This window comes from Biomphalaria glabrata, chromosome 3 (genome assembly GCF_947242115.1).
Source record: "Biomphalaria glabrata chromosome 3, xgBioGlab47.1, whole genome shotgun sequence".
In the NCBI taxonomy this organism is placed as follows: Eukaryota; Metazoa; Mollusca; class Gastropoda; family Planorbidae; genus Biomphalaria; species Biomphalaria glabrata.
Window position 1 is genome coordinate 17,731,878 of NC_074713.1, and position 21,116 is coordinate 17,752,993.

General features: G+C 39.1%; 1 protein-coding gene and 1 long non-coding RNA gene across 2 annotated transcripts in view; one reads left to right on the forward strand and one right to left on the reverse strand.

Annotated features, from left to right (window-relative positions):
* The window catches only part of LOC106057118 (GTP cyclohydrolase 1-like), a 59,957-nt gene that overhangs the window by 13,695 nt on the left and 25,146 nt on the right, over window positions 1-21,116 (reverse strand). The gene's annotated exons all lie outside the window — the stretch shown is intronic.
* LOC129925160 (uncharacterized) lies at window positions 14,095-20,652 on the forward strand. The gene is made up of 2 exons (XR_008776937.1): window positions 14,095-15,209; window positions 20,473-20,652. It is a non-coding gene; the product is annotated as an uncharacterized LOC129925160 (long non-coding RNA).

Genomic DNA, 21,116 nt, shown 5'->3' on the forward strand with positions numbered 1-21,116 from the left:
ATCTTATTGTAGATTGATCTATTATGTAACTATGGAAGAAAAATAATGAAATTAAATTTGTTGATGTATGATTAGTTATTGTCTTTAAATGTCTTTTAAAGGCTTTATAAATTGTTTACATTTTAATTGCGTAGACCCGTGGGTAGCTTTTACTTTGTTATTATTTTGCTGGTGAATTATTGCAATGTGGTCAAGCTTCGAAGTCTACTGTCCCATACCAAAAACATAGGAAATGGTCATAACACAGCTTATCTATGCCTTACTTGCACACACTGAACTTGATAACCAGGGCCGGTCCTAACAGTTGCGGGGTCCTATGAAATGGATTGCGCGCGGCCCAATCAGGGTAGGGATAAGGATAATAAGTGAAAATGAAGATTTTGTATTAGAAAATAAATTCGTCTTTGCATTACATTTTTATTTAATGAATGCTGACGATGCCGTTTTTTTTTAATCATGCGTAGGACTGGCGTTCACCTTACTGATTGACACCCAAAATGACAATTTTTTGTCTATTTTAAGGACATTTTTGTGAGTTTCAGGAGATTTCCAGGAGCTCCTTGAAAACAAGGAGACCACGGGAACCCTATTATAAATTATAATGGTTTAATTTAATAATTTATACCTAGACTTAGCGCGGGGCTTAAAGATCGGGGAAGTCATGTTCCAGAAGCCACCCAATAAAACCTGCTCAACCCAAAGATCACCGCGCATAGAACCCCTTAGCGTGGTAGATAACTTCACATATCTGGGAAGCATAGTATCAAATGACGCATTGCTTTAAAGAGAGGTTGATATGGATAGACTGCACCACAAACATCGATATTCTTGCGAAATTGTATGAACTTCTTATAGTCCGACAGTTACACTGGGCAGGGCACTTTTTTTTTAGTAAGCTCAGAGGTGGTCGGCGTAACACAGATGCCTAACATTAACGCTTCTTTGGAATACTAACGTTTGGTATTGACATGCTTACCCCACCCCAAATAAATTATAGGCTAGGTGTGCGAAACGCAAAAGGTAAAATGTATCCATTTTCTATTAATTTTTTTTAGTTGGAGATACAATAAATTACATAAACCATTTTCGTAAAAACAAAAAATTGCATCGATTTTTTTTCTATCATTGTTTGATTTTGTTTTTAGACAACATTCAAACCGACACATACATTTTAATGTTACTATGGTCTCCTTCAGTCGCGAAGCGACTTTGGATCATCTCATGGAAATGAGATGAATGCCTGGACATTAGCTCTTGTCGGAACGATGTAGTCCCTACATCAGTTCCCTCTCTCCACGCAGCTGATGTATCCAAAGGAACGGCAGTGCGATTCCAAATGTAATGGGCAAAACTATAATAACTATTGTTGTTTTTTTTAAATTAAAAAATACGTTTAAACACAAACACACATATAAAACAGATGCATATTATGCATCATTCTTTTTAAAGACATACAAAAAGGTGGCTTGAAACAATTTGCACTAAAACGTCCCCCCTCCCCTAGGAACTATATCAATATTGTCTTGAGGGTGTCTTCCAATTGAAAAAATGATTCTTTGAGACACGGTGCGTGGATTGTGACAGGGGCGGCTCGACAGAAGGGAACAGTAATACTAGCACTATTCAGAACAGGCCACTGCCCAATCGCTTACCAAGCGAGTTCCAAAAAACGATTTCCGATGTCAGGATGACAGAGAGACGGGGGAAGATGCATGCACGATAGATTCAACAGCCAGCGAGGTCATGTGAGAGGTGAAGCTGGCACGCGCGTGAATTTGTATATGTGTGTGTGTGCAGGCTTAGACTGGGCCGCCGGGACACCTGGAAATTCCCGGTGGGCCGGCGGCTGCCAACTGCCAAAACAAAGACTGGAAAAGGAATGTGTGATTTGGTTTGTGGCGTCTTTGAAAAGTTAGGCATTGATGTCAATCAATGTATTGGCAATTCCACCGATGGCGCGTCTAATATGCAAGGTCAATACAATGGATTCAATGCCTGGTTAAATACAGTTTCTCCGGGCCAGATTCATGTTAGGTGTTATGCCCATGTCTTAAATTTAGTAATGGGTGACGTCACTAAAAAAAGCGGTTGTTGTTACTTTATTTGGGGTTTTAAACACATGTGCAGTCTTTCTTCGGGAATCATATTGTTACGAATCTCACTATCCAGGCTCTCTGCAAACTGCACCATACACCACCAACTTAAAGAACTTGACAAGTCAGGGCTCCAAAATAACGTAAAGGTTTAATGTCCATAAATAACAGCCTATACTGTACAATTGGCAGCACGTAGAACAGTACAAATAGCTCTGCGATAACAAATATCTCTCCGATAACACCGTTCCGCCGTATCAAGTCTTGCACTGGCCTCTCCGTCTCGTTCCGGGCTTGCACTGGGTTCAACAGTTCAGGACTGACTTCACACACTTGGGCTCGTTGTGTCGGACTCGATCACAGACCAAGATCAAGACGCCGTTCGTCTCAACTGTACTTGACAGTACTCCGCACTGAACCGTCGTAATGCTCCGTACAGAACCACACCGTTGAACTGTGCTGTAGTCGACCGTGTTCTGAACTCTCTGAACCGTCTTGACTGCGTCACCTCCGCTCCTTATATAGGGTCCCTACTGGCGTTCTCGAACCTGACAGAACGCCGCTCGACGTTTCTAGGTGGTCAGATGACTACAACTCTCGTGACGCCTCTGAGCTCTGTTCACGACGGCGATCCTTCCCGAACTGTCCTGTTGACACTCGAATCGGCTGACCGTCGTAGCTCGTCACAGTTGACCGCTCGTCTAGCGCTGGCCTGGGGCGATTTGCGTCGGCTGACTATACACACACCACTACCCCTCTCTGTGCCACCACCAAGTTTATAACAATATTTACTATTTAATGTTTGGCGTGAATATAGCAAATTGAAATACATATCTGTAATTGGTGAAACCCGTTGGTGGGCAAAAGACAGAGCTCTTACTAAAATATTTGGAAACTTCTTCACCAAACATTCCAATCATGGCAATCAAGAAACACAAGTTATCGATTTTTTGTACATTGACATTGTAATGTACTAGTTTAGAGAGTAGGTTAGTTTTGTTAGTTAAATATATTGTGTATAGTTTTAGCGACGGTAAAAGTAATGACGTAGTAAGACAGACTAATGACGTAGTAGACTTAGGCGAACAAGAGACCAATATGGCGTTATGTTAGAAGTAGGTTGTGTTTTGAATAGTAGTTGAGTAGTAATTAGATATAGCGACGTTTTAGGAAGACTGGACGGATTTCCCAGTGGTTAATACAGCATCATTTTATAGAACTGAATGTTGTTATCAACTATATTCAACTTGTAATGTTATGTGGCTAATGTCAAGTAATAATTGATACATAGTCGAAGTCAGATTAGATTAGCCCACAACAACATGCTACAAACATTTTATGATATTTCTACATCAAACAAATTCAATAATGATATCCGATACAGAGCAAAAGCTCTGTTAGATTCATTGACAAGTTTTGAATTTATTCTAACGGCACAATTATTTCTGAAAATATTTGAACACACAACGCCATTATCTGAATATTTGCAAACAACTGGAATGGATATACTACGAGCCTATAAGATGGTTCAAGACAGTATCAATGAATTAAGCAAAGTAGATAGAAATGTTGATTCTAGTTTTCAAGCAGCTACACATTTCTCAACATTTGCAACCAGTGAACTAGAAACAAGAAAGCTCGACATTGAAGTGCAGACTGTTTTGAAAGAACAAAGAATTCTAGCCAACCAACCACTTGAAAGTGCGAAAGATAAATTTCGTGTAAATGTTCACAACATGGTTATGGATCAAGTAATTAATAGTTTAAAACAGAGATTCTCTGAGCATGGTAGTCTTGACGCTGATTTATCTTGTTTAGATCTAAGAAATTTTGCAGAAATTCTGAAAAGAATGCCCAGTGATGCACTGCAGCACCTGAGTGGGTTGCTCAAAACATTTGATGATACTGTCACAAAAGATCATCTTTAAACTGAATTATTGGATTTTGCAAGAAAATGGGAAAATTTTCAAACAACTCTTGAAGATGAATATAATTTGATCTTTGAAATGGAAGTATCAGACTCTGTCTCAGTCTGAATCAGTAGAATTACCAGGCAACAACCACAGAAATAAATGCAAATCTTGCAAAAATTGTATTGTTTGTTGTTATTTTGTTCTCCAGAAGTTTAATTTGCAAAGTCTTGCTTATTCAAATTTGTATCTGGCTTACAAATTTGTTTTGACATTATCCTCATCACAAGTTGCTTGTGAGAGGTGGTTTTCACAATTGAAATACATTTTGAACAGATTAAGAAATTTGCTGAGCCAGTCAACTTTACAATCATTCATGCTGATGTCTTGTGAGAAGGACCTTCTTCCAAGAATCAATAACAATGAAATCATTGATGTTTTAGCATCGACTAGTGAAACGATGAAAAAGCTGTTATATTAGTTTATAGTGAATTGAAATTTTAGACTCTAGTGTTTCTTATGTTTAGGTTGTTAAAACTAGGAGTTATTTAACTGTTTATTGTTGTTTTGCATATTTACGAATTTGAACATGTAATAAATAAAAACATTCTTACTACTTAAAGTAGGGTTTTTGAACTTAAAAATTTCATTATTATTATTTTTATATATATATATATATGAAATAATTATAGAAACTAAAGAAAAATATATAAAAATTAAATTAAATTAATAATAAGTAGTAATATTAAATTATTGAAAAAATTTATATGAAACTAATGATGAAGTGGGCCGCCGCCATGACCAAATTTCCCTGACCGGTTTTTTAAGCCAGTCCGACCCTGTGTGTGAGTGTTCTTCCTGTACAGTGATAGGGAGACCCTAAAAACACAACACCTTCTTGGACAGTGTGACAAGATACTAAGTTCTTAATACGGTTGATTTGTTGATTTGAGGCACATCGGCACAATTTAGGCCATGTCGTGCCTGCAGTCCCTTAAGGACTACTCTCTCTCTAAACAACAAGGGCCAGATTCTATACAGTAATATAATTAAAATTAAGGTCTATTCACAGTTAAAATAGTAAAGGTAGTAAAAATTTAAATATTTGGTAAAAATCTAATGTAAATAGTGCATGTTCACAAATTCAGAAATCAGATCTTCGTAGATAGCCCCACTTCCCGAATAAAGCCCAGTACCTTCCCAGGGTCGACATTATTAAATAGTGTTTTTAGATTAGTGGCTCTAAAATGTTTCGCCCTGACATCCTGGTATCTGGGGCAATCAACGAGGATATGTTCCACGGTGAGGCGAGAGTCACAGTACTCGCAAAGTGGGGGCTCCTCTCTCTTCAGTACAAAAGAGTGCGTGATGTAGGTGTGGCCAATCCTAAGTCTGGACATGGTTGTGCTACCACGCCTTGTCAGACCCTTAGATGTGGGCCGCCACCTGACATCCGCCACAATCTGCCTGAGTTTACTGTGAGTCTCAGCCTCCCATCGGTTCTGCCACTCTCGATAGGTGGCAGAGGCAATACTTTGTCTCAGGTCCGAGTAGGGAATTTGGGTTCCTGACACCGCATGATTTAGGGCTCTCTTTGCTTCTCTGTCTGCGGCTTCGTTTCCCTCAATGCCAACATGGGAGGGGACCCAGATGAAGGTGACATCCCTACGGTCGGCTGTTATTAGGTCCAACAGCTTCAGGCTCTTATGTACCAATGGGATGTCAGTCTTCATCCGCCCCAAAGCTTGCAATGCAGATTTGAAGTCGGAGCAGATTATAAATTTACTCCTTTCTGATGCTTTTACGGCCATAAGTGCAAGCAATATTGCGTGCAATTCGGCCGTAAAGATGGAGCAGCCATCGGGGAGTCTACGGGAGATTGTTTTGTTCCGAAAGGAGCAGGCACACGCGACCTTTCCCTCCATTTTGGATCCGTCTGTGTAGATGGTGCCACAATCTCCGTAGCTCTCCTGCAGTTCCCTAAAGTGGACTTGTAGTATGCTTGGGTCTGTATTTTCTTTTTTGAAATTAAGGAGGGATAAATTTAATTAGCCAAGGAGGATTCTGAGGGGTTTCTATTTTAGAGATTTGGTCAATGGGTGGGGTTAAATTTTGGATGGGTTCTCTCATTCGAAGGCCCAACGGCTGTATGACGTTAGGCCTTCGATTGTATAATTCTACCTCTGTGGGGTTAAATATGGAGTCAAAAGCAGGGTTCGTGGGGTTGGATTTTAGCTTGACTATATACTGCATTGCAAGCTTTTTCATTCTTATATCCATGGGGAGTTCTCCAGCCTCCACATGGAGACTTGGGATAGGTGATGTACGAAACGCGCCGAGACAGAGACGCAGGGCAGCATTTTGTATTGGTTCCAGTATTTTTAGGTACGACTTCCTTGCTGCTCCATATATTATGGATCCGTAGTCTAGCTTGGATCGAATTAGACTCCGATAGAGCAGCAGCAAGGTATCTCTGTCAGCTCCCCAGTCCGTATGGCTGAGTACTCTTAGTATGTTTAATGACTTTTGGCATTTCTTTTTAAGTTCCTTAATGTGGGGGAGAAAATTAAATTTGGAATCTAAGGTGAGGCCTAAAAATTTTGTAGTTTTCACGACAGGGATCTTCTTTTTGTGTATAAATAGTTCAGGGTCTGGGTGGAGCCCCCTTAGATTACAAAAATGCATACTAACTGTTTTGGAGTCAGAGAATTTGAAACCATTATAGTTTGCCCAACCCTGAATTTTGTTTAAACATAACTGTAATTTCCTTTCTAAGGTGTTCATGTTTTTCCCATAAGTAAGAATGACAAAGTCATCAACATACAAAGAGCACTCTATGCCAGGGGACAGCGCATTTATGATGCTATTTATTTTAATGTTGAGCAGGGTGACTGACAGAATGCTGCCCTGGGGTACACCCATTTCCTGGTCATGAGTGTCAGAAGCGGAGTTGCCCACTCGGACCTGAAATTTTCGATCTTTCAGGAATTCCTCCACAAAAAGGGGGAGGTGTCCCTTAAGCCCCATAAGCGCCAGGTCACGTAGAATGCCATGTTTCCAGGTTGTGTCATAGGCCTTTTCTATATCGAAGAATACAGCTACTAGATGTTCTCTTCTGAGTAATGCATTTCTAATATAAGCTTCCAGCCTTACCAGGTGGTCAGTTGTTGTCCGCCCCTGCCGGAATCCGCACTGGTAGTTTGAGATCACTTTATTCCTTTCCAGGTACCAGACCAGCCTACTGTTAATCATTCTTTCCATGGTTTTGCAGATGCAGCTTGTTAGTGCTATTGGTCGATAGTTAGCTGGGTCAGAGCCGTCTCTTCCCGGTTTAGGTATCGGTATAACTGTGGCTTTCCTCCAGCTGTTTGGGAAAGCGCCTGTTTGCCACACACAGTTATAGACCCCTAGCAGGACTGCCAATGAGGGTTCGGGAAGGTGCTTGAGGAACTGGTAATGGATTTCGTCTTCTCCAGGCGCTGTGTCATGTGACTTGTCCAGCGATTCCCTCAGTTCCTCAAGCGAGAACGGTTTGTTGTAGTCTTCATTGTTCTCTGACCTGAAATCAATGGGGTGTCTTTCCTCCCTGGTTTTGACTTTTTGGAACTCTGGCGTGTAGTGTGCAGTGGATGATTTTTCTGCTATTGAGGATGCAAGGCAGTCAGCTATTTCTCTGGGGGACGTGACAGTTCGTCCTTGGTTTTTCAAATGCCCTATTGCATTTGATTCTTTCCCTTTGATTCGCCTTACTGCCTTCCAAACCGCTCTAGCAGAAGTTTTGGCATCCAGACTGCCGACAAAACTTCTCCAGGAATTCCTTTTGGCTGACCGTATGGTTTGTCTAGCCTTTGCTCTAGCTATCCTGAGTAGCTTTAGGTTTTCCTGGGAAGGATTCTTTATAAATGCAGCCAGTCGTTTTTTCCTATCACCAATAGCACTTTTGCAAGCTGTATCAAACCATGGTTTGCTAGGCCGTTTTGGATTTGCAGAGGTTAGGGGTACAACTTTCCTGGCTATACTTAGTAGCTTGCTAGCAAAGGTATCAGCTGGGTTCTGTTCATGGAGGATATTTTCTGTGATATCCTCAGAGCATCTTTTTTGGAATTGTTCCCAATCGGCCTTATTCAGTTTCCACCGCTGAGGTCGTCCCAATGAAGGGAGATTGTTAGTAATGATGATTGGGAAGTGATCACTTCCCCGTAGATCATTGCTAACTGACCATTTAAAATCGTCCAGAAGTCCGGGGACGCATACGGTGAGGTCAATGCATGTGAATGATCCAGTTCCTGGGTGCAAGTAGGTCGGTGATGCATCATTAAGTATGCATAAATCATGTTGGAGGAAGATATCCTCCAGCATACGACCTCTTGTGTCGGTATTGTTGGATCCCCACATGGTGTTATGGGCATTGAAATCCCCAAGGATTAAATAAGGCCGGGGGAGTTGTTTCAATAGGTCCTCCATGTCTGTTCGGTTTAATGGAGCGCCTGGTGGTAGATACAGGCTGCAGCAAGTGATAACCTTGTGAAGGGTTATCCTAGCTGCTACGGCCTGTAGTGTGGTCTGTAGTTCTACCCTCTCATGGGGGATGCTATCCTTCACAAGGATACAGACTCCACCTGATGCTCTCTCTGCATCCTCAAGATTCTTGGTGTAAGCACGGTAGCTTCGGAAGCTGATGCAATCTTTTAGAAATGTTTCCTGTAAGCAGACAGCTACAGGAGTCTCAGAGTCCATCAGTAGCTGCATTTCCTCGTAATTGGCCTTGAGGCCTCTACAATTCCACTGTACAATTCTGGAATCCATGGCTTATTTTAGATGACCTACTTGGAGCTATTTGGCCTTGGGAGGCCCCCGGAGGGGTTTCCCTTTATTCCAGTGACCTTGGTATTTTTATTCTTGGGTTTGGATGGAGAGGAGGACAACCCCCTTTTGGGGGAAGTCTTTCTCTCTGGAGAGGGGAGATCCCTCTGGTTAGAGCGGAGGTTATTTCCTCCTTTCTCACCTCGGGCATCCTCTCCGCTTTGATTTCTCCCCTTAGGGAGTTGGTCAACCTCTAACTCAGTAGAGGTTGGGGTGTCTGGCTGGGTTCTCTGAGGAGAACCTGTGTCAGACATGATGTCTCCGGGTTCTCCCGGAGTATTGGTTTTGACATGCTGCTCAGTCTCCATGCTCTCATCAGCGAGCACAGAGAACCTGTTCTTTAGCATGACAACAGGGCTTTCTTGTTTCTTCAGAGGTGTGTTCTTTGGCGGTGTTTTCTTCTGAGTTGGGGGAGGAGGAGGGGGTGGTGGGGTCAATGTGTCCGTCTGTGTGGCTATGGATCTTCCTTTCTTAGCAACAGCCTGGGCGTAGGTCTTTGTCAAGCCGAATTGGCCCTTGGGTAGGGCCAGTACAGCCGATTTCGCCTGGCTAAAGGTACATCCGTTTCTTGCCTTGTACTCCTGCACGGCAACCTCCTGTTTCCACACAGGGCAGTCCTTGGAGTAGGCTGAGTGGCCAGCTTGACAGTTTGGGCATTTGAACTGGGCTGTGCAGCCCTTGTCCTCATGACCCTCTCCAGCACATCTGGCACACACAGTGTTCCTCTTACAGACTGCCGCGCCGTGTCCATAACCCTGGCACTTGAAGCACCTCATGGGGTTAGGTATGTAGGGCCTCACTGGAACTCGTAGGTATCCTGCCTTCACATACTCTGGCGGTGTCCTAGTTCCGAATGTGAGGATAATAGTGGCGGTTTTGACCTCCTCACCCTCCCTGCGCCTGGTAATGCGCCGGGCATGGGTGACTCCTTCAATGCCCTCCACTATTTCCTTCTCGGAACATTCCAGTAGGTCCCTAGAGCTGATTACACCTCTGCTGGTGTTCAGACTCTTGTGTGGCATGACTTCCACTTGGAGATCACAGAGTCTTCTGCATCTTAAAAGCCCATCAGAGTGTGTCTTGCTGTCTACTTCTACAAGGAGTTCCATTGTTTTGTGTAGCTTAGACACACTCTTGGGCTCTCCCACTACTGACTTGAGTCCCTTATAGATAATAAAAGGGCTCAACTTGGTCAGGCTTTTTCCCTCCTCTGTGCATCTAACCACCAGAAATGATGGCCAGGTGGCACAGCTTTTTGGGACCTCCTCTTTTTTATCGTCAATTCGTCGTTTCTTGCCCAGACATAGGTCTGGGGCAAGTAGTTTTGTGTGTGTTTTTTTGTCCATATATATTTTGGTTAATTCGGCACCTGTGCTCCCCACCCGCCATCGAGTCCAACAAGGGGACGGGCCATTCGGATGTCCAGAATGAGCCCGCCAGGGCTACACAGGTGCTATACTCAGTCAGCTGCTACATCGGACATGTGTCCGATACAGCAGCTCCCTGATTGACCCTCCAGCCACCGCCCTCCAGCATATGTCGACGACCTATGCTGGTAGCTCGGCATGACCAGCCGGTTGACCCAGAGCGGGCCATCTGGGTCTCAGGTCTAGGGGAACTTGGAGCCAAAGTATTGTGTTGTTGTGGTTTATCCTCAGATAGCCACCACTCAAACACCAGGATCTCTTTATCCCCCCTTACCCGTCGCAGTCCACGGCAAACGGACTGGTCTAGGACGTAGTGAGAATTTAAAGTTAAGGAGACAGTGTGATGATCAATGAAGGCAGACTTAGGAAAAGAGGAGGCAGACACAATGATAGAAAAGAAGTAGGGCACTTTTGAGCTCCAAAAGTGCTAAGGAAAGAGGAGCGCAGTTTAACGTCATGTCTCGGGACGATTCTTAATACGGTGCCCCAGATGTGCAATGAACTCGGCCTCACAGGGTATTCCACCGGGAGTCCGGTTTTGATTGCGATTCACCTCTCGGCCTCACAGGGTATTCCACCGGGAGTCCGGTTTTGATTGCCGATTCACCTCTCGGCCTCACAGGGTATTCCACCGGGAGTCCGGTTTTGATTGCCGATTCACCTCTCGGCCTCACAGGGTATTCCACCGGGAGTCCGGTTTTGATTGCCGATTCACCTCTCGGCCTCACAGGGTATTCCACCGGGAGTCCGGTTTTGATTGCCGATTCACCTCTCGGCCTCACAGGGTATTCCACCGGGAGTCCGGTTTTGATTGCCGATTCACCTCTCGGCCTCACAGGGTATTCCACAGGGAGTCCGGTTTTGATTGCCGATTCACCTCTCGGCCTCACATGGTATTCCACCGGGAGTCCGGTTTTGATTGCCGATTCACCTCTCGGCCTCACAGGGTATTCCACCGGGAGTCCGGTTTTGATTGCCGATTCACCTCTCCAACGTTTCCACCCGGACTTTGGGGCCGTGAGGCATGGCCAATCTTTTGAATACTAAAAACACTAGCTATAAGCCTGCCCTATTTTTAATGAGCATACACATCACATGACGTTATATAAGTTGGTGGAAACATGTGCATTAAACATTAACATAATTGATGAAAAAAAAAAGGGATTAGTCCGTTTCAACAAAGGGATGTACCAGGCTATTGAAAGGCATTGCTAAAGAAGATTTCAAGCTGTTTATCATGCTAAACAAAGAAGTAGATCTAGGTCAGTGTTTCCCATACTGTGTTCCAGGAACTACTGGAATAGTTAGCTAGTAGGCTACCATGTGAATTAACTCTCTCTAAAACAAAATTAGCAAAATGTTCCGCTAAATGCCCAGAATGTGCGAAGTGTTCCGTTAAGGAAAACGTTTGGGAATCACTGATCTAGGTCGATTGTATCTGTAGCCCTATTGTCACAATAAACTAAACATCTGGGAGCAGGGCTCCCAGGTTAAAATGCAGTAGTAGCGGTGTCTTGAATAGAGTAGAAACAAAAGAATGGTAACACCTGCTCTGTATAAGTGAATCATTTGATCGTATGTTGTATAAGTTAAAATATAATATGCCTACTTCTATTTAGCTGTCTCCCAGCAGTCTGGTGCTACAATTCAACCACCGTCAACAACATACTGGTGTCAAAGAGACATATCTAGTGCAGTGCCATTGAGACATATCAATATATATATATATATATATTGCAAAGCTTATCTAATGGGAACTACTCTACATCTACAGCTCAATACAGTAAGATTTATTTCCCTACCCTTCACCTTTCTGCCCCGTCTCTTTTCGATAAGAAACAATTAATCAATCCCCACTGAATAAGTGTACAAAGTTTCAACTTCATCCGAGAACGGGAAGCACTAACGTGTTTAAAAATGTTTACCAGACAGACAGACTGAGTTGATATAAACTTTGTATTAAATAAGAGCTTTTTGAAATGATCAGTGGTTGTGCTGATCCCGCAATAGGAATGCAAAACAAACCAACCAACAAGAGAGGAACTCTAGTTCACCTCAGCCTTTCAAGTGGCAGCCCACAGCTTCTCGGTACAAAATAGTGGACTACTGCAGGATCGATTTTACTTTAGGACCGCCAAAAATACACACGAGGTAAAAAAAAAAAGAAAAAAAAAACTATTCCGTCATCAAAGCATGAATGGGCGATGCAGCGCTGGACAAACGGGCGTGGGCCGCGACATGACCATTACATTTACAACTTTCAGGAAAGGCGTCCATGTTTGAATTAGTCAAAGAGACGGGACAGAAAGGTGAAGGGTGGATGGGAGGTATTGACGTGAACCGCGAGTGCCGGTGTTCAATGAATTAAGTTCGGGCCTATGGCTAACAAGAAAATGTTCTTATATTCCTAGACTTTGACAATCCACGTGACAATCACGTGGCCCACGTTTTTCCCCCCAGCACAGCTCACGTGATGCTGAAAGTTTTCAGTTCAAGGAAACTACGATTTTTTTTTTCTGTCTTCTAATTTTGGCTACAGCACTCATTCAACTCTCCCTGGGAGCCAGACAGTTTTATTTTGTACCATTCCCCGAGTGTAATTTGGGATACTTTCCATAGAATTATTGAGTCGACAATATCTCTAGATATGGTATATTTAGGTTGTTAGACACCGTATTTATATAGGTTAGTTATTTAGCGACGCACCATAGAAGACGCATATTGAACGGGACTAGTGACGTTTGGGATATGTTGGGTTAGAGACCGAAAAATCAGTTAGCAATAGAACAATCCAGGGTAACGACGTGTTTAGTGACAGAGACTTCTACTGTGGCCTTTTATCATAATAAACCCATGTACAATTGTTCGTCAGTGTTGACTACATCTCTTCACTAGTTATAATCGATGTGCCAGTTCTTGTTTGACTTGTTGGTCAACTGCACGTAATACACCCGAACAATTACACCCAAACGATTGCAGAGTAATTGGTTGACTTCAAGACAGCCTGAACTAGCAACATCACAGTGGCGACCCCGAACCTCGAAGCCCGAACCTCGAAGCCCGACGAACATCGAACCGGACCTCGAAGCAGAACGTTTACTCAGGTGAGGGTCGTGCACTCGAAGATATAAGATTTCATCGGAGTACGGCTGAACACAGCAGTATCGCAGAGTGACTTTGTTCTAGATCTACATGCAGTCGTCGCCTGTTTGATCGCACGTTCAACGAGCCGTTAACTCAGGGTGACCTTCGTCAGGACAGTAATCATCGTAACGTCTGGTCTACTTAACCAGTATATTATCAAAGCCTGATCTTCATATGCTGAATCGACCTACAACCAGAGAAACCGTTCATTCATAACGGGTGAGAGATCGTTAGTGAACCTGTTGAACATATTTTTTTCTTCGTCATAGGAGCCACATCGAGTATCAAGTTTTACCTCGTCAGTTTCGAGAAGGACAGTTTGCCCGCTGTCAGAAGTATTGTGAGTACTACAAGTTTGGTAGCTAACTAAATCGAAATCGCTCTGTCGTCTTACCCTTGGAGAGATTCTTGTGGAGCAGTTTGCTCATTGAACCGGTTGCTTGCCACGTTTATAACGGTCACTGTGTTTAACCTTTGGAAGGTTAGTGAAGTAATATTTATCATTACTGAACATTGATTTATCTAGTATTCGTTGGTCTAGACGATATCTAGACGTGCTGATATTGAAGTTGTGGAAACAGCTACATCCACTTAATTTCGTAGAAAACCGTTAATCGTCTAACGGAACGTCGTCGGAGGTGACCTTGATTGGACAGTTTGGTCTAATGAAGCAGAGTACAACAGCAAACTTCGTCGTACTACCAGAGTAGCAGCAGAAGCAGTGAACTATTCTTAGAGAACCGTTATTCGTCAGCCCAGATCGAGTCATCGTCAAGAAAGTCGTTATTCGTCAGCCCAGATCAAGTCATCGTCAAGAAAGCCGTTATTCGTCAGCCCAGATCAAGTCATCGTCAAGAAATTCGTTATTCGTCAGTCGTCCAGATCAAGTTGCCGTCAAGAGACTGTTATTTGTCAGTAGTCGTCTACACAAGTCAAGTCATCGCCAGAAGAACCGTTAACCTATTCGTCAGTAACTGTGTACACAAGGTCGTCGGAACTACACATACGGTCATCAACAGTCGTCGAAGAAACTAGAACATTTTGCTGTGGCATATCAGGACATCTGTGGCATTACGTGGGATACTGGTAGCACCGGAGAACAGAGTCAGAACTGGAAGAGAGGCAGTGGAATTTGTTGTGATCTAGCATATTCGGGAGTCCGAACAAAGGGATCTTTCTTATCAAAAGCTAAGTGCCATTTTTCTTATTAGTATATGTTTAGATTGCCCTTAGAAATAGATTTTGTCTAAATTTGGTACGTTAGCCTGAGTAAAATCAGGTGGTGCGCCTTAAAACCCGTCGGGGTAGAAGACGTAATTTAGATGAAAAGCTATATTATACGTTTAGAGTTGTAATTTGTTTTGTTTGTGTAAACGTCATATCCGTTGTTGCCTGGTTACTTCGTGACGTTATCATTGTGTGCCATATTGTCATATCCCAACCCATAGCGATAGTCTCATTTACTTATTTCATTTGTTTATATTATTTTAAATTATTTATTTTTATTAATTTAATTAGATCTGTATTTTTTTTTCACTTAATGATAGAAAGTGCGGGTAGGATTCTTTTACTGTGAATCAGACTAAAATAATTTTAGTTTGAGCGGTTAAAATCAAATATGATTTTACCATGAGAATAATGCCGAAACTGGCTATGTAGTCAAACACTGTCGTCTGGCTAAATATAGATCTACAAATTTTGTACATTTCTTTGGTACAATTAAATTATCTAGACTCGAATTTGGAATATTATTAATTGAAAGATGAATGAAGGTAGTACATTCTAGATATATATATCTTGTTGAAGATATAGTTGACACTGTATACACATATTTATTTCGTATGGTTAAATAGAACCATAATCTACTCTAGATCTAGACTCTAGACAGTCTTTGAATTGACTCTAAACACTTCACTGTGACTTCAGTCATACCAGATTTTAAAATTGATCATAGTTATTCATACTAATAGTCATGGTGCTCTTGATAACTATAGATCTAAATAGTATTATTATACATACTACAATATACTAGATTTAAATTTGTGTGATACTAGACCTAATATACAGATTTGAATATAACCATCGCCATAATAACTCAGACTAGATTTACTCATTTACTAAATCTATAGATAGAGACATAACATTTAAAACTTGGATAAAAGTTTGTAAAAACTTAAATATAAAATAAGTTTAAAGTATAGCCATAACCAATATAGGCTAAGTAAAAATATATATATAAAATATAAAACACAATGGCTACATCATCATATGTGGACCTTAAGGAGGTTAAGGAAACAGCTATGCAGGATGGAAAGGCTATGGAGTTAAAAGGAAAGGACTTAGCAGCTTATGTACAGCAAGTTGTGAGGGAAGAAACAGAACGTCAAAGACAAGAGATAGAAAGACAAGACAAAGAAAGAGAAAAAATTAGAGAACATGAAGCTAAAATGCAGAAGATGAGATTGGATGCAGCACAAGCCAGAGCTCAAATTGAACAAGGAAATAACACAAACAACTCAAATAATTATACCACTCAAAGAGACAACCCTAATTCACAAACATGGCTAAAGAGAAAAATACAAAGTTTTGATGAACAGAAGGATGACATTGGTGATTTTTTGAAAAGATATGAGGCAAAAATGTCTACATTTAATATGCCTGAAGAAGAGTGGTCTGAAATACTGATAGACTTTGTTCATGGTCAAGCTCTAACAATATGCCAAAATCATGACCATCATATTGATGATAGCTATCAGGTTTTAAAAAGAGAGTTATTGAATGCATATGGTCATAATGCTACAACATTCAGAAAGAAATATTTTGACAATATACCATCATTAGGAATAGAACCCCAAACTACCATTAATATGGAAAAGGATTTTTTCAATAAGTGGGTAAAATTAGAAAAAGTGACAAACTCTTATGAAGGATTAAAAAATTTTATTCTAGTGGACAACTTTGTAAATAAATGTGATCCTCAATTACAATCTTTTATTAGAGAAAGAAATCCAAAAACTATAGATGAAATAACAGAGATAATGAGAGTATACAAAAATGCCTATCCAAATAAACCATTTTCTGATAGGGATAAGAGCAAAGTAGATGTAATAGGATACACCAAAGAAAATGTTGATAGAAGTAGAAATAGAAACAGATCAAATAGTGGAAATAGAAAATATAATGAAATAACCTGTTTTAAATGTCAAGGAAAAGGTCATATAGCAGCTAACTGTAGAAGAGGGAATAGTAGGTCTGGAAGTAGAAATAGATACAATGAACAAAATAACAGTAGATATAGGAGTAGAGATAGGAATGACAGGGGAAATTATAGAAATAGGAGTTACAGTAGGGAATACAAAAATAAAGGTACAGATAGGATATATTTCATGGAAGGAAATAGGAACAATTTTGCAGTGTACCCAGGGTTTGTAGATAGAATTCCGGTGGAATTAATCAGGGATTCAGGTTGTAACACTTTGGCAGTAAAAACTAAATTTGTCAAACCTCATTGGTATAAAGGGTTTACTAGGAAAGTAGAATTAGCAGATGGCACCGTAAGGGAATTTAAAGCTATAAGGGTGTACATTGAAACTCCATTTTTCACTGGCTATTGTGATGGCATTGCAATACCAGAAATGAGATATGATATGTTAGTAGGAAACATAAAAGGAGTTAAAGAATGTTCAAGAAAAGAATTAGAAGACTGGCAAAACAAATACAAAAACATAAGACAAAATCATGAAAACATAGAAACACAAAATATAACAAGTATGATAATAACAAGATCAATGGATAAAAAAGATGAGAAACAGGAAAATACAATAAATGTAATAAGTAATGATAAAGAAAAAGAAACCAGTAATGTAATACAAATAGAAAATACAGATGTTAAGGAAAGAGAGATAGAAAATGAAACACAAAATAGTCTTGAAACACAAATATCTCAAAGTGAAAAAGAAACAATACCCAAATTTGCATTAGAACAAATGAATGACAATATTATTGGGAAAATTTATTCAAGAATATCAGATAAAAACAATAATAATCCAATGGAGAAATTCTGTATAGAAAATAAAATATTGTTTAGACAAACAAGTAATGATAACAAGAAAATAAAACAACTTGTCTTACCACAGAAATATTGGAAAGATGTTTTAATCATGACACATGATAATAATTTAGCAGCACATAGGGGAGTAAAGAAATGTTATAGGAATTTGTCAAAACAAGTATTTTGGCCCAAAATGAAAGCAACAATCAACAAATACATAAACTCATGTGACATATGTCAAAAGAGATCTAACAAAAGCCTAGTGAATAAAGCACCTATTCAAGAAATGGATGAACCTACAAAACCATTTCAGAAAGTATCTATTGATTTAATAGGTCCTTTAATTCAAACTGAAAATAATAACAAATACATTCTAACAGTAATAGACATGTTTAGTAGATATCCAGAGGCAATTCCATTATCAAATACAAGTGCAGAAAATATCATTAATGCCATAACTCAAAAAGTAATTACAAGACATGGTATACCTAAAATTATATTGAGTGATCAGGGATCTCAGTTTAAGTCAGAACAATTTAAGAAATGGACTAAACAATACAATATACAACACATATACTCTTCGGTTTACCACCCAGAGAGTAACGATTTATGTGAACGATATGGTGGTTCATTAAAAAGATCACTAACAAAAATAATTCAGAATAATCAGAACAAGTGGGATCATTACATTAACTATGTACTATTTGCTCATAGAAACAACATCCATGAAGCAACACAATTTTCACCATATGAAATAATACATGGAAGAAAACCCAGAGATGAATTAGATGTTTTTAAAGAAAATCTAATAGGCAATGAGAATAAATTAAATAATGACAGTGAAACAACAATCACAACAGAATTGAAAGAAATATGGACTCAAGCATATAACAACAATAAGAAATACAAACAAAGTGCTCATGAGAATCTAAATAAGAAAAGACAATTGAAAACACTAGAAGTAGGAAACAATGTATTAATATTAATAAATAACCTGAAAAATAAAATTGGTAAACAATGGAAAGGTCCATTTAAAGTGATAAAACAAATTAGTGATGTGAATTATCAAATTGAAATAAATGGGAAAATTAAAACATATCACATAAATAATTTGAAACTGTATCATGATAGAGAAGATGAGTTAATACAAAACATTCAGGAGGAAATAGAAAATAAATTTTCAGAAAGAGAAGAATGCTTGATGATAATAACAAATGAAAATCACAATGAAAATGATATTAAGGAAATACCTGTAATAGAAACAAAAGAGAATCAAACTTGGCAAAAGATTAATCTTAATAATTTAACTAAGGAAAAGTCAAAAGATATAACTAAAATAATACAGGAATACAAAGAAATTTTTTCCAGCATACCAGGAAAAACTAATATTATTAAACATGACATTAAAGTAACAGACACAAAACCTATCAAGCTTAAACCATATAGAATACCGCTACATTTACAAGACAAAGTAAAGAAAGAAATAGACAATTTACTAGAATCAGGTATAATTGAGCCATCAACATCTCCTTATGCTTCACCAATTGTGATAGCCAAAAAGAAGAATGGAGATATAAGGTTATGTATTGATTATAGGAAACTTAACAACATCACAGAATTTGACCCATATCCAATGCCAAATATAGAGGATATTTTACATAAATTAAATGGAGCAAAATTTTTTACTAAATTGGATTTAACTAAAGGTTATTGGCAAATACCTTTAACAGAAAATGCAAAACCTTACACAGCATTTGTAACACCATATGGTATTTTTCAATGGAATTATATGAGTTTTGGATTAGTAAATGCACCTGCCACATTTAATAGAATGATGAACATGATAATTGGAAACAAAGAAAATGTTATTTGCTATTTGGATGACATATGTATTTTTAATAATAGTTGGGAGGAACATTTGGTAGATGTAAAAGAAGTGTTCAAAATAATAAAAGAAAGTGGACTTACAATTCAAGCAGAAAAAGTAGAAATAGGATTGGAGGAAATAATTTTCTTAGGACATAAAGTAAATAACAACATGATTAGCCCTATTGAAGATAACATAAAGAAAGTACTTAATATTGAAATACCTACAACAAAAAGACAAATTAAAAGCATATTAGGAATAGTAAATTATTACAGAAAGTTTATAAAGAACTTAGCAGAAATAGTGAATCCACTAAATGACTTACTTAAAAAAGGAAAACCTCAAAAAGTAGTTTGTAATGAGGAATGTGTGAAAGCTATTGACAGAATTAAAAATGTTTTTAGTCATGAATTAATATTAAGACTACCTGATAAAGACAAAATATTTTATGTCACAAATGATGCATCTGGTAATGCTATTGGTGGTTGTCTATATTATATTGTCTATAATATATCCTATATTATATGTAAGTAGAAAATTGTCAGAGGCAGAAAAAAAATATAGTGTCATTGAAAGAGAAGTCTTAGCTGTAATATGGGTAATTACTAAGCTAGAGAGCTATTTAATAGGAAGGAAATTCATATTATTAACTGATCATAAACCTATTCAGTATATACAGCAAAAGAGCATGAAAAACAGTCGTGTTTATAGATGGTTCTTATTACTACAGGAATATAAATTTGAAGTGAAAGCTATTAGTGGATCTGTGAATATTGTAGCTGATCTATTGTCTAGAATGACATTGAAGTGAAATAATTTTGTAAATAAACTATGATTATATTGAGTATGTAATATATATTAATATATTGACACCATTTATATGTTATGGAAAAGGGAGATAAGTAAATTTGATGTTAAGCATTTGAAAGTAAGTATGGATATTTTTTTTTTTGTGTGAATCATTTCATATATCATTGACGAAAGTTAGTTCTATGGAAAAGGGTGAGTATAAAAGAAAAATGGACAAAAGCATATAAAAGGGTGGTAAGAAAAAAAAATTTATTGAATGTGTAAATAAAGTTTATAATTGTTTTTTTGAAATATTGTATTTTATCAGATTACTACCAGTAAAGAACATTTGAGATGTGTAGGACGTACCCATAAGATGCCACATTTTCCTCCATGATGAACTGTGTACCAATGAAGATGATTCTGGAATGTTATGAACTGTTATGAACATTGACATGAATATGAGGAACTGTCAAGATGAAGATGTCAAGATGAAGAGATCAAGATTTTATGTTTGTGGTCTTCCCCTTAAATTGAAAATGCCCTTGTAAGACTTGACAGTAGTGGAAAAATATTGACATATTTTTTTTTCAAGGGGGGGAGGAATCTGTTAGACACCGTATTTATATAGGTTAGTTATTTAGCGACGCACCATAGAAGACGCATATTGAACGGGACTAGTGACGTTTGGGATATGTTGGGTTAGAGACCGAAAAATCAGTTAGCAATAGAACAATCCAGGGTAACGACGTGTTTAGTGACAGAGACTTCTACTGTGGCCTTTTATCATAATAAACCCATGTACAATTGTTCGTCAGTGTTGACTACATCTCTTCACTAGTTATAATCGATGTGCCAGTTCTTGTTTGACTTGTTGGTCAACTGCACGTAATACACCCGAACAATTACACCCAAACGATTGCAGAGTAATTGGTTGACTTCAAGACAGCCTGAACTAGCAACATCACAAGG